This window comes from Diadema antillarum, unplaced genomic scaffold (assembly GCF_040938485.1).
Source record: "Diadema antillarum isolate AM-2024a unplaced genomic scaffold, OU_Dant_1.0 scf00000106, whole genome shotgun sequence".
Taxonomy (NCBI): Eukaryota; Metazoa; Echinodermata; class Echinoidea; order Diadematoida; family Diadematidae; genus Diadema; species Diadema antillarum.
Window position 1 is genome coordinate 724464 of NW_027270995.1, and position 16036 is coordinate 740499.

Consider the following 16036-nt stretch of genomic DNA (forward strand, 5'->3'; position numbering starts at 1 on the left):
TAGAAGTAGAAATGGATGTCTTGAAATAACCATGGTAACTTTAATAAGTACTAGTAATCCATGGTAATGACATAACTACCATGTTATGTGCATCATAAAGTCTTTTTTTTGACCAGCTTTGTGAGTATGTATGAATAACGATATGTTACCAACAAGAACTTGCATTGATAGGTATGATTTGATTCAAATAGATTTCAAGTAGTTCACACCTTTTAGCAAAAGCTTAAAAGTGTTGTTCTGCTTTGAATAGATTGAATAGAACTAAGGAAAGAACTGATATGTAAAGACAAGTCAAAGTGATCCACAATCTGATATAGATTATGTTATCCTTTAATAGTCTGCTTTGGTGGCTAATTCCACAAATTATTGGGATTAAATATTTCAGTTGTAGTATTGGGTTGCTGGTTTGAAACAACTGCAGAATACCCGTTTATAAAGTTGAGGGCGGTCGCAATACTATATCAATCTACAATACCCTACCCTTGCTTGCTAACGCACAGATGTGCACGCAAGTACGGACATTGGACCATGACAGGGTATTCTGCGGTTACACCGCTGTTGTTGTTTTTTCCACAGTTCATTTGTAAACTACAGGGGAACAGTTTCATCTTAGGAGATAACTAAAGGCATGTTCATAAATGAATTTATGATGCTTCCTTTCATTCTTTTCAATCATAACATTTGCCCACTTCTGGTGAGAAGTTATGCTATCCTAAATAGAATTTCCTTTGAGCATTTAGACTTTTCATCCAGTGTTTCCAGTTGAGCCAATTAAGCACATATTATACTTTTGACCTACTGAACGTATAGTCTGCTGAGAAACAGAAGGGTGTTTATCGTATTCTAAGTTTTATGCATAAATGAAAAACAAAACAATCAATTTTCATGAAATAAAAGTTGTTAAATCAACAGTAGGCTAATTTATATGCATACATTTGTAGTTCGAAGTATGGCATGAAGTAGTGCCCTTGTGGTTTTCATTTTGAACATTTTACTGAAAATGGAAATAATTCAAAATATTGACACCATATTGTAGAGGAGATCTAGCTCTACAACATGATGCCAATAACGCAGTACCCCCCAAAATTGCGATAGCACCTTTCTGTTTCTCAGCCGACGATATCCACTTATTTTCTCTCCATGTACAATGTGTGTACATTGGTAATGCTGACTACATAGCAAAGTAAATTCTGAGCGAAATAACATAAATGGTGGATGTTAAAGTACAATGTAGTATTGAGCAGAGAGGTACTCCAAAGGAGCACTTTGCCTCTAAAGAACAAGTGAGTGAAGGCGATGATGAATGTAATAAAAATGTATGTACAAAGTTTCCAAACGAAACATGTGAGATGCTTTCATTGTGCCTGAAAATTTGTCTCATTGTTCTGTGTGGTGATGAATGTGCAGATGCAAACTTGGGACAGCTTTTGTAAATGTTGCTTCTTTTTTTTTGGCGTAAGTGAATTTTCGCGCTCTGCAGGGTGAAAGGAATTTTGTGTGTTTTTAATTCCACAGAATCAAAACATAAAATACAGTGCACTCTCGTTATTAGGAACATGGTTATAATGAAGTTCCGGTTACAAGGAAGTAAAAATTCAGGCTGCAACATTATCTGCTCTGTGTATATATCTATTGTTTATTTATTTGGTTATAATGAAATTTCATGTATTACGAAAGAAAACTACCGGTCCTGGGGACTTTGTTATAACAGGAGTCCACTGTAATGTTACACATAACAATCAAAAAGATGTCCATTTATTTTTGCACTTGTATCTGGTAGCATAAAATTCTCAGGATTACCATATTCGCTATTACAGTATAGTGGACTGCTCACTAACACCCAAGAAAGATTAAATCTTCTTTTCATTGCAAAGACTGAGATGATTCTATTTGCGGAACGACCTTATTTAGATTAAGAAAAATACTCACATAATATGCTAAAAGAAAATATTGCTCTATCTGCAAAACATATTTGTTTACAGCAACATTCTTGTCGACACAGGCAAGCAGAGTGCATATCATGGTGAAAACCTGAAGTTTCCTGAATACATGTATTAACCCATTGGAGACGAGTCCCGAGAATGCTCGGGCAGGTGTCTATGGAAAACGCGTGTTATAGCAAAATCAGTCCTTCCTCAATGGGTTGAAATACATGTACATGTAATTATACACTGTTAGGTGATTCATTATGTCCCCTCAAATTTGAATCAACTGTATGAGTGAACTTTTTCAGAAGTCAAAGAAACCCAGTGAGTTCATGGCTTCCCTAATTTTTAGCCGATTTCTATCAAATTTTTCACTCGTGCTTATGAAATTTTAACTCCTTTTTGGACAACTTTACACTGGTCTGGAATTCCCCTTTAAGTCTTAGGCGTGACAGATTTAATATAGCGAGCGTTCGGCCGCGTGGGGAATGCTCGCGTTCCTCCTTTTGTTAGGGGACGCCCCTATTCCTCCTGCGTGCAGAATGGGGGGTTTAATCCCTCTATTCATCAGCCTAATGAGGGCGTTCCTTGGACGCAACAGAACGGGCTTGCTCACAAGTCGCATTCATGGCGTTCCTCTCCGCTTTAGGAACGCAAGGATTATCCCAACCACGTGCTTTCCGCGCACGGCTTCACCTTTGAAAAGAACAATTTGCGCCGGCAAGTGCACAATTCACGGTGGACGCCAGAATTCCACATCGTTCTTGCAAGTTAAAATAAATCGCGTGGCAAAAACGAGTGAGAGAAATCGCGCACTTCAGACAGTTAAACGATTGCGACTCCACATGCTCGCATACGCTACGGAGTAACATTGCACGAGTTCGCAAAATTCTCACGACTCGCAGTTTCCAAGCGTCATGAACAGGATTGGTATTCCAAAAGTTTTGCCAAAGTTTTGCGATTATTCACAAGCAATAATTCACAAGCGAGAAGTTGCATTCTGGTTTACTTTTCGATGACATTAGTCAAGGCTCAACACTTACGGGGCCACCAAAAATGCGCGTCGGGCCACCGAAATTTCAGAAATGAAGATTATGGTACGATCGGGCCACCAAAAAAGTCGGATGTTTGCCTTTACTTTCGAAAATGAACAGCGGTAACAATCGGCTCCGTAAGATGCTAAAATAGATGTCAGATGTTTACTCTTAATTTTGGAAATGAATAACGGTAATATTCGACTCCGTATGATACTAAAATAAATGTCGGATGTTTGCTTATACTTTGGGAAATTAATAACGGTAAGAGTCAGCTCCGTACGGTGCTTAAATTAATGTCAGATAATTGATTTTGCCTTCGGAAATGAATAAGGATAACATTCGGCTCCGGAAGATGGTGAAATAATTGTCGAATGTTTGCTTTGACGTTCAGAAATGAATAATAATGATATTCAACTCTGTATGATGATAAAATAAATTTCTGATGTTTGCTTTTATGTTCGAAAGTAAATAGCAATAACATTCAGCTCCGGAAGATGCTAAAATAAATGTCGAATGTTTCCTTTGACGTTCGGAAATGAATCAGAGTAATATTCAATTCCGTATGGTGATTAAATAAATGTCGGATATTTGCTTTACTTTCGAAAGTAAATAGCAATCACATTCGGCTCCAGAAGATGCCAGAATAAATGTCAGATAATTGCTTTTACTTTTGGAAGTGAATAGCAGTAACATTCTGCTCAATACCATGCTAAAACAAATGTCGGATTTGTTATTCCACACTGCTCGATTGATAAAAAAAAAACTGTTACGATTCGCTAAAGTTTGTTATTATGCTGATGGTTCGCTTTTCTTTTTTATATAAGTTTCGAAATTTCGGACGTTATATAGCTGATACGAAAACGAAGTTTCTTACCACGAATATGATAATTTCTTTACAGATAAACGACCCACCTTTTTTTCCATTTTCGGATGAATGAACCATCTGAATATTTTTTTTTTTCCCCCGGAATGATGAATATCGTGCAAAGAAGTAAACGATGTCACGTTCAGAAATAAACCCATATTCCCGTCACAGGAAAAGATTCGGCGTTTTTAATTTTCTTTTAGCCAAAAATGACATAAGTTTCGTACCATGCACGTAATTCATTCTCACATTTACGAACCTTCGGAATAATGCCACAAATGGTATTAACGAGCCCTAATACAATTTTGGATTAACACATTACATAAGGCATATCAAATTTGCGTGTTTTGCGGGTTAAGCAAAAAGGACCATCGGATTTACGAACCTTATTCTTCTTTCGGAATAATGAACATAAGGCAAAGGAAATAACGATGCCATAATAGGAATTCAAATTATTTTCTTGCCTCAAAGATTTTCCATACTTATTTTCCGAACTACTAACCCCCAATGCCAGACTAAAAATCCGAAAATTAAATAAGCTTTGCTTTCTGATGTTTTGTTAATCCCAGAAATTAAAAGGAACAAGTTGTGATATTCGTTTTCAGAGTAACGTAATTAATCTAATATCCCGATAAATGCACCCTTAGAATCACAAAATTCGTGCGGTTTCGGATTAATGAATCGTATTTATTTTTCACATTAACGAATATCAATACGGCAGAGGGAATTTTCGAGAATATTATAGCGAATCTTATTTAACTTTCGCATTACAAGAACCTTACAGGTGCAACGAACATCAAAATATAAGAACGATGTCAAACTAAAAATTGAAACTGTATAGTTGCTTCAAGAATTTTACCTCTCGTCTATATTGCTTTTCCGATCTAAATCTAAAAATGAAATAAAACAAAACAAAACAAAACACGATGAAACGCGCTATTATTGCCGAACATAGAATACATCCCCATATTAGGTGGAACAAAATAACAGAAAAAGATGCAGAGAGAGAATGATGGGCGGGAGAATGGTCTAGGAGGTCGAAGATCTTTTGTGTGTGTGTGTATGTGTGTGGAATTGAATATTACATGTACATGTTGTGCACAGAAATCTGTCAAAGTCTGTCAAAGTGTGTCAGAGTCACGAGAAATCAAGTTTTAGTTATGCCTATAGATATAAATGTGGATTCTACAGACTCTAAAGCTACGCTTACACCATGTTCCCGGCGGCCACGTTGTATTTGCCTGAGATGCAGTGCGCTGTGGGTATACTAGTATATGCAGTTGAGACATTCTCCTGTTCCCCCCCCCCCCCCCCCCTCCCCCCCACCTTCGCATTCTAAGTCTTGTTCAGATCGTTCCAGTCCTCGCCCCGGCGAACTTCTATAGCTATCACACGCTGTTCTCACGGCGTCTGATCAGGCTATAGACTATCAATATTTTCCGTCCCGTCCCGCTGCGGACCGCCTCCAAGTTTTGTTAGGGTCTATTACGTGCCGTCGTGTTTCATTGCATTCATCCCATTTTATCAAGGCACACAAAATTCCTCATTAGCACCGGGACTGCCGTGGCAATTTTTTTTTTTAACAGTTTAAGAATGTGACACGGCATCCACGGCAATCACGGCCTGTCACATTTGCCTATCTCGTCTCACAGCGTTGTTTCACGTCCGTCCCATTTTGTCCGTGATGGCCTGGTGACTGCCGTGGTTGCCGTGAACACGTGTAAACGCGGCTTTTAGCTTTACATAATCCAATTCCACATCCCTTTAAACCTTAAATACGAATATTTGTACGCTATTGTCAGTAGTTCACTTTCTAAAAAGCAAAAACAAACGAACAACCAAACAAACGAACGAACAAGAAACAAACAAAACCATGACAATCTCTTAAAATTCAGGTTCTGTTTCCGTTCAAGCTCACAACCTGATTCTTTCCCTAAACGAAACAATACAGCAGTCGTTCTTTATAGCGACGCACGACAGCGTTTACGCTCCTCCTCTGTCACTTCATAAGGCGAAAGCATTCTATATGAGGAGTCAAAGAAAATCATCCAATTATAAGACGGTATCTATCATCGACCAATACGGCAGCCTGATGTGAACTTCGGTGTGTTTGTGTCCGTGCCGCAAAATGTATACGTCGGTGCGCTTTTGTGTGTCGGGTGCATCTTTAGCAAGGAGCTACAAGTTTTGTTGCTTGTAGCTCCATGGCTGTTATTGCTGCCCCAAAACAAGGGAAGCAGAAGAAAAAGGGCATACCTGCTATTAAGAAAAGCCTCTTTTAAACGAGGATGTTTCTGGCTGCTATTCCCTTCCGATTGTAAAAACTAAAGAGGGTGCTTTATAAGCAATTATGAATACCTGAATTGAAAGGACCAGAGGATACCCATTCTGTAGGCGACGTAAAAAGCATAGGAAAGCCAATTGAGACAATTGGTGCTGGTCAGTCGTCTGCCGAGATCATGGTAATTGCATGTACAACAGTACTATAAACCATTAAAATTAATGTATACACACGAATGTAACATTGATACATACATGTATCTTTCTCATAATCTGTCACTTTGAAACACTGCATAAAATATGAAGTACCACTGACTTGGTTACTCAACTCAGCATGACATTAAAGCTTTCTAGTATCACATTATTGTGTTACGGGGGGGGGCGTTTAATAAATCTGTTTGTGCAGTTACGAACAACTTACGAGCGACTGGTGATCAGTTCTGATGTGCTATACTTATCAGAATTTCCATAATTCAGCACAAGAACTTATCATCAGTCACTCGTAAGTCGTTCGTATCTTTACGAACAGCTTTATGACCCCCCCCCCCCCCTTCACTGCGTTTCAAGCAGTGGAATATAATTATATCCTAACAAAATATAATAAGATTAAGGCATTTCGTTTTCTAGTTCATGAACTTTCGGAATAACTTTTTTATTTTGTGTGTGTGTGTGTTCTTGAATATTCATCAAAACGAACTTAATTGCATTCTATGTGATTAACGAAATTTTGGAATAATTAATTGCAGACAGAGATGAAAATGACCGTTACTGTTTCTTGCATATTTCTCAGTTTTTATGTTCACAACGATGTTCCACGCTTTGTGATTACGTTTGGTCCATCCATCGCGTTTCCCGCAAGCTTGAAAAAGGAGCTAAAATTCACGCAAGGAGACGGGTTTTCTTCCACGAGAGACAAATCATTTGTAGAAGATGCACCGTCCTTCCCGCCTGTTATAAAGATAACCTATCATACACTATATACGGCTAGCACTGTATGTAATACTGAAGAAATTTTTCCTGGTGAGAGTCGGTAGACTTATCCGTTCCAAGCGCGGGTAAAGATTAGTAAGTCTTCTCTCAGGACATTAGGTTTTACCCAGAACTTTACGGAATCCGCATATCGTCTTGCTGACCTATAAGAAAATAAGCCCAAACATTACATTTTGCCAGTGAACAAATAGCTAGGTTAATTATTGCTGCGCAAGTTGTCATTATAATACGCTTTGCAAAAAGTAGGCTTACTTTCAATCTTCACTGATGAGCTCTAAACAGCCCATTACATAACCAGGGAAGAGGGATAATTACATTCATAGTTTAAATGAGTTTTCTTAACCCGTTCCTCCCATAATTCTCCAAGAGCCTGAAATGCTCAAAAGCGAGATTCTCTTTGCAGGTCGACTTGAGAATGGACAGGTTGGTATTCCTCCTGTGCGGAAACAGTCAAGCTGTAGGCCTATTATGACAGTATCCCCTTTCCATGGTCAACTACAACACCATGTGCCATCAAACAATGAAAGTATCGATCGGGCACCAGGTATAGGTATGAATAGACATTGCGCTAATGGGCTCACAAACTCTTTTGTTGTACACAAGAATATTGTCACTGGAGGCAAGTATCTACTGAGCTGAGCCTCTATCGCTGTGTACATCTTAATTCGAGTTTTATTGCGAAAGAAGCACATATACGCGAAGTTAGTAACGGCAATGCACAAAACACAAAAATCTTGAGAGCTTTTGAAAGAGCGGGATCCGAAACATGGACCCGTTTCTAGACACTGTACGTTTTAAATTTGATATGAAAAAAAAAACAAACGCATATTCCCCAAAGTGCATGCAAATTTGCGATTTAAATTGAAGTGCGTTGCTGTGAAGATATGCGTGTGAATTCGTATGATTCTGTAGAGATAATTTTCAGTGCCGACTGAGTTGAAAGAGGATGTGTGATTTTCCTTCCCTAAGTCGCCATATTTTTATTTGTTTTGCTTACATTTCTATTGCCATACTCTGAAAATGAATTGTTCTCGCGCTCCGATTCGCAACATTACCGCTCTGTGATGTACGGCGCGGGCCAGTCTGAAATAAAAACAAGAAAAATTGTTAATCCGGAAACGACATCTTTCGGATTACTAACCTTCGTAAAGATAAACATCTTTCCATCGTCGAACTTATTTAACTTTGGACTGAGATTTAAACCTTCGGAATAGCGAACTACAGTAACAATAATTTGCTACTATTTTTTTCATCGACATTTCGTGAAGCACGATGCGTTCCGGTAGTTTGAAACGTGTTAATGTTGCGATGTCTTTCCCCTGCTAGTGCAGACTAAGTTCAATCATGGCGAAAGTTCCGTTACGAAATAAAAAATGATTCAAGTCTTTTCAACAATAACACGCTTCGGTTTATAGTTTTTATGCGTTTAAACGCAGTTTTTAGTTTCGTACAAAAACCGCAAGTCTTTTCTGCAACGCTCTTGCGTTTTAGATACAGCGTTGCTTGTGATTTGATGGACTTGCATTTGACTATTAGAATTAGTGTTTAAACGCAATTGAGTTTAAGTTTCTTACAATTTTCTAGTGTCGGATGATTATGAAATGCAAGTCTTTTCAGCGTTCCGTGTTTGATGGACTTGCATTTGATTTTGGGGGTTGCGTTTAATTCTTAATTTTGCGTAAGAAGTAAAAAATAATGCAGGTCTTTTCAACAATAACTCACTTCCGTAGATGTTTAGAGATGCGTTTAAACGCAGTTTCTTATAATTTCGTACAAAAAGTAGGCCCTATGTCTTTTCTGCAATGCTCTTGCGTTTAAATACAGCGTCGCGTGTGATTTGATGGACTTGCATTGGATTTTTAGAATCGCGTTGAAACGCAACTGAGTTTTAAAGAAGTTCCCTACAATTTTCAAGTTTCGTATATCAAACGCAAGTCTATTCAGCGTTCCGCGTGATGACATGGACTTACAATTGCATTTGATTTTCAGAGCTGCGTTTAATTTTTAATTTTGCATACGAAAAAACAAACAAAATAATGCAAGACTTTTCAACAATAACGCACCTCCGTAGATGTTAAGAGATGCTTTTAAACGCAGTTTCTCTATAGTTTCTTACGAAAACCTCTTCTTCCCTGCAACGCTCTTGCGTTTGAATACAGCGTTGCGCGTGATTGATGGACTTCATTTGATTTTTAGAGTTGCGTTTCGACGCAATTGAGTTTCAGGTTCATACAACTATTTTCTAGTTTCATACTATATCAAACGCAAGCCTTTTGGCAGCAACGCACTTGCGTTTATGTGCAAAGTTGCTCGTGATTTGATACACCTGCATTTAATTTTCAGCTGCATTTAATTATAGACGAGTGAATAAACACGTATTTCAGCTCAGTTGGCACTAAAAAATCAGGTCGACTTACGCGAGTTGTGGACTTATAAATGTCGACTAAGACGAAGAAATTTTCAAGGAATAACAAGACAAAAATCGGGACTTTTTTATCGTGTCGACTTAAGCAATGTCGAGGTTTACTGTACTAAAGCTCCATAGTTTCAGCAGAGCCAGATGTGTATGTACCTCCCTGGTTTCAGGAAGGAGGTACTAGGCGAGCTCGCCTGGTACCTCCTTGGTTTCAGGTGCAGGGAGCTCTCATCAGCTAGCTCTCGCCAACTACAGCACGTGTCTCCAACAGCAGCATGCACGTATCACACAGCACAGGGTTACTAATACATGTACTATACATAGCCCCTCTTCCCTCCCAGGCCCCATGCAATTGACACGATGTTTACGACCCATTCAGCGCGTACGCAAATTCCTTTACCCTGCGGTTTTTGCCTGGCGGCAAACCTGCTTTGAAGTTCCTGGAAATTTCCACCAGCTTGTTGCCTGGCTGGCACGGCCATGGGTGTCAAGTTTCCGTCAATCTACCTAGCTATTGTGAATGTTTTTCTTATACACTTGTCACTTCATTACACACATTTTGCTTCACCTGAGAAGCTGCTTACAAGAGTGGTCTCACGCTCATGTAAGGGGAACAAATACTATATTTCGGATACTATTTCAGATACTTCTTGATTACGCCTCTCATCGACGCAAATTAAGGTAATCACAGCGTTACTAACGCGTAATAGTGCAATGCCTTTCGTGGTTTCATTTGTTTGCTAGTTTGTCCGTTTTTTAAGCTTCCATGAAATCAACTGTGTAGGTGTTAAGCACAAGACAAAGGGAAGACTTAATCCGGGCGTTCCCGAACGCTGGCTACATGGAGCGATGGCTTCGTGGTCGATTGGGTGCAGTGAAGTTGACGCTATTGTGTTCGAAACAAAGGCACTAAACAAAAGACTTTTAAGCTGGCGTTCCCGGAACGCGGACGGCATGGGCGCATGCCAAGCTCGTGCCAAGCTGGCTACTTAACAGATAAGAAGGCATGCCGGACGCGGGCGAACGCTCGTGAGATAAAATCTGTCACGCCTTAGATGACAGACCCAGTAAACTCACATACCTACATTCACATGAACATCCAACACGGACACACACTCTCAGGTTGGTGACTGCTGTAAAACCAGAAATGGTCGCATGCATTATAATCCTGCGGATTTCGCGAGAGTCAAGATTCGTGAAATTACTTGTAAAATGCACACAAAAGTTCTTGTCTGCACTACTTGCATTGAATGCCAGCAGCAATTTGAGAAAATTTCATGCTGCGTAAAAGGCCCATGGCTCCGCTACGCACAAATTTCATGCCATGAATGATAAAAAAACATGTCCAAGGCTCAGCTATGTCTCTTTCTCTATATCCAGACACACAGACATACACATACCACACACACACACACACACACACACACACACACACACACACACACACACACATAAACACACACACACCTTGACTTTATTAATAGTACCGATTTCAGGAAAAATACACAAATCCAAATCAGCAAACCAGGTGATAGACAATTATATCTTTTATTGTCTGAGCATTAATCAACCATATTCCCATTATTAATGAACTGGGATTCTACAACTTCTATCATACTTACTTCTTGATTACAACACGACGGCTTTACAGAATTAAAACAGCTTGAACCACATCCCGTATACATCATGTTTGAAGTTCAAAACATTATATACATCTTTATTGCCAAGGAAATACCATCTCAATCTGACCAAACCATTTCATTCGTTCGATTTTACGCTCTTTCTGTGATCTACTCTCTCTACAGATAAGAGGTAGTGAGTTTTCTACATAGATACTAGAGTCTTTAGGTGAATCTGGTGGATTTTGATAGACAATTTGACTTGAGAAGTCCACAAAGTCTGTCTTTTCCCCCTTCAAACCACTGAAGGACGCCTCAAGAAAATAAATTCTGGCTGGACCGCTCCATTTCTCAGCAGAAAACCTGGGATTCGAAAGGAAAAACCCACACCTAGTTTGATCAAGATCTCCAAAGGTCTAAGGGTGGAACAAAATGACAATTGCTCAAAAAAATTTCTTTAAAAAAATTGAGTGGGCAGTGGAGTACCTGGTAACAATACCTACAAATGATCCCCCCCCCCCCCCCCCCACCCCCCCCCCCCCCCCCCCCCCCCCCCCCCCCCCTTTGATACTCACATGTTCTACTCAGCACGATGTTCAGAGCTTAGGTAACAAAGTTCACTCATATATAGTTGTACCAGAAAAAAAAAAAATAAGGACTCTACAGAATATACATTGTTATGTCACCTTTTCACTGAAGGATTCTGAGTAAAATTTAGAAAGTTAAAATACCATAAACCTCTTACACAGTACCTACATGCACAAGTTTGTGTCAGTAATATGTTACACTGTATAGGAAACAACAAAAAAAAAAACTGAACACTGTGTCTACAGTGCAAACAACAGGACATGACAAATGTAGAGGTGTCTTTGAAGGAAGAACTGTAATACAAACTTTTATAGGCATTAAATGTCACTATCACTGTGGATTGGTTTAGAAGGGGCAGTTTCCTTATTCTTCTTAGCATTCACTGTCTATATACCAACCACCCCTCCCCCCCCCCCATGTGCTCATTTCTTATTAATACACTTTGCAACTGATTTGTAAACAGTTACAGTGCAGTTTGTGCGACCAACAACTTGAAATGTACAAAAGCGATTTATAGGTATGCGAATAAGGAATACATGTAATTTCTCTCTGCATTTCAAAGTTGTTCATATAAAGTCGCCTTTCATACTGAAAGAACTTCTTTCTATCCTGGCAACATATTTTCAAAATATATTTTAAAACATCCTTCAAATTATATACAAAGCACAATTCTGCTCATTCCTGTAAGAAACGATATAAGAGAATATTGTGAAAAACAACAAACAAACCATGATATTTCACCATTGAAGGTTTATGCAAGTCTATGATTCACATTTGTGTAATGCAGAATCAGCAGCATGAAGAAACTAAAAAAATAATATCTAAACTACATTGTACTTCATAGTTTTGATCGACATACATACGTTATATCTTGGGTGGTACAGCAAATTATTACCCCTCCAAAGTGCCATCTACATTTCTCTGACAGAATGCAGTGTTTGTGATAGCTTAAAAGCCCACAGCAGAGTTGATCTTGTCAGATTGTAATGTACACACAACTTACTCTATTGTTGAAATAATCTCCTCATGTTTCAGTGTTACATGTCTGTCTCTTCTAGCAAGTCTCTTTTGTTACTTTTTTTTTTTGTTTTTTTGTTTTTGTTTGTTTTTTATTGCCAGAGTCACATATCGTTGCTGGGGTGACAAGACCTCGTATCTGCAATTTTGATATGAAATACAATCATAACTCCCACAAAACTCACGCAATTTACCTATGATATTCCCTACAAGAATATGTTAGGAATTTTACAGTGAAAGGTTTCAAATTCATGACTACAGATGGTGTGATTTTAAGTGGGCCAGCATAAATTACACATACCGTCACAGTGTTTACTACCTATGTAGCTATCACCGGGGGTGGTATTCTGTAAGCGCGATCCTTATTTCGATCCTAGGAGCGCGCGTAGGACAGAAAATAGGATACCCTTAGGACAGGCAAAATCGGTATTCTGTAAGCCTGTCCTAAGCCTATCCTAGGACAGTCATTTATGAATAATGAATATTAATGAGGAAAGACAGGACACGCCCGGCGCAGTATCTATAAGCCAATCATCTGGCTAATTTTACGCAATGCGCGCCCAAGATCTACATTGCTCAAACATGCGCTTCACGCAGCTCTACTGTGCGAGGAGTTAAAATGTATTGTCAGTCAAATTTTACAGTTAAGAATACAATTTTGATTATCAAAGCTTTAGCACGCACTTAGCCCACCATAATAGATGTGACCTTACGAGTTCCATTAATTAGCATTTAAAGTTTTTGCAGAAATTAGCTCAAATTTTGAACTTTTGGAGGATGTTGGGGTAAACTGGGATATCATCACTGCATGCCAAACTTCGTCCTTAATTCAAAGTTATTATAAAATATATAAGATTTTTTTAAATAAATATAAATAATAATAATAATAATAATAACTAGAAATATCACTTAAGGTGATTAATACCCCCGCCCCGTGACGACAGTCTTACCCAAGGAATGATCTTTCCTTGATCTTCTGCCATTTAAATGCCATTACCATGGCAACGCAGCTTCCGACACGTCTGAAAAATATGTCTTGCACATCTTCCCACCAAGACTATTGTGTGTGCCACATTTCATAAGCTTTTGTCAAAAACTGAGGAAGTAGTTCAATCCACAAGATCTTTCCTTGATCTTCCGCCATTAATATGCCGTTACCATGGCAACGCAGCTTCCGACACGTCCAAAAAATATGTCTTGCACATCTTCCCACCAAGACCAATGTGTGTGCCACATTTCATGAGCTTCAGTCGAATACAGAGGAAGTAGTTCAATCCGCAAGATCTTTCCTTGATCTTCTGCCATTTATATGCCGTTACCATGGCAACGCAGCTTCCGACACGTCCGAAAAATATGTCTTCCACATCTTCCCACCAAGATCAAGGTGTGTGCCACATTTCATAAGCTTTGGTCAAAAAACTGAGGAAGTAGTTAAATCCACAAGATCTTTCCTTGATCTTCTGCCATTAATATGCCGTTACCATGGCAACGTACTTTTGGGTACTGTCAAAAAATGTGTCTTGCACATCTACAACCAAAGGCACACATCTGTACCAAGTTTCATGGAAATTGGGCAAAAACTGAGGAAGTAGTTTGCAACACAAAATTTTCCATCATTTTGGCTCATAATATGTGAGCTGTTACCATGGCAACATACTTTTTGTCACTGTCAAGAAATGTGTCATGCTGACCTATATCCTAAGACAAACATTCAATATGAATTCCATGAGAATTGGAAGAACACTGATGAAGCAGTTTTGCCATGAAGCATTTTGCCCTATATTTTACCAATAACATGCCGTTACCATGGCAACGCACTTTTTGCCACTGCAGAAATATGTGTCTTGCACATTAACATATTCAGATGAACATCTGTACCTAATTTCATAAAAATTGATCTAAAACTGTGGGAGGAGTTCGCGACGCAAGATTTGTACCCATTTTTGCCCATAATATGCCGTTACCATGGCAACGTACTTTTGGGTACTGTCAAAAAATACGTCTTGCACATCTACAACCCAAGGCACACATCTGTGCCAAGTTTTATGGGAATCGGTTGAAAACTGAGGAAGTAGTTCGCGACGCAAGATTTGCAACGGACCGACCGCCCGACCGCCCGACCGACCGACCGACCGCCCGACCGCCCGACCGCCCGACCGACCGCCCGACCGTCCGCTGATTCCTATATACCCCCTTCAAACTTCGTTTGGCGGGGGTATAATAATAGATGCACTCACAGACACACACACACATGCGCTCACATTATTCTATGATCGATTGATATGCTTGTAATAATAATGTCTTGCTCATAGCTACTGTTTGTCCCACTTAAACCAAACCAATGTTCCACTTTTCCCAGGAAAAAAAAAAACAATGATAACACAAATATGAGACTTATAGGAATATAGCGTAGCAACCCGTTATATGGCGAGCATCAAAAGTCTTTTGGTCCGATACATGTGTGCTCCATTCTAAATATCAGAAAGTTATTCGAGAAACTTCATCAAATCACAATTTTTGTCCCACTTAATTCACCCCGCTAGCTCTCCCCTATCTTTATGGTAGAATAGACTCATACATGCAGGGCAATGATAACAGAATAAATAAAGGAGATTACTGATAGATTAAACAAAGATATAAACATGGAGCTACTATAGCTCCATGATATCCTTGTATACGAGTATACTAGATCTTCATAGCAACGACTTCGAGGGTCACGTAATGTGGGCGGCGAAGGTAGGCTACTTGCACTGCGTCCGCATGACGTTCGGGCAGACGTTGAGCATAATAATAATGATAACAATAATGACAATAATAATAATAATAATAATAATAATGATAATAATAATGATAATGATAATAATAATGACAATGATAATAATAACAATGATAATATTAATAATGATAATAATTATCATAATTATTACAATATCAATTATAATTATGATAATAGCTTTTGTTGTTATTGTGTACATAATGTACTTTTTATTTATTTTGGGCCGAATAACATGAAGTGTGAAAATGGCGAACAACAAACAAATAAACCATACCACAGAGCTAGATAAAGAATACAACTGTTTCGAACATTATAGACTGCAGTTTTAGAATCCTCAGTATGAGAGGAACAGATAACTCTGTTATACGATTTATGTATTTATTTTCTTGTTCATGAACATACAAAATAAGAAACAGTGGGTCGTCAGTAGGCCTATGTATGCAATAGCCCGGCATAATCGCCAGAGAAAGATTGCCTAGAGGCTATCCTTATTTTTGCTCCTAAACTTGATCCTACTTGTGCT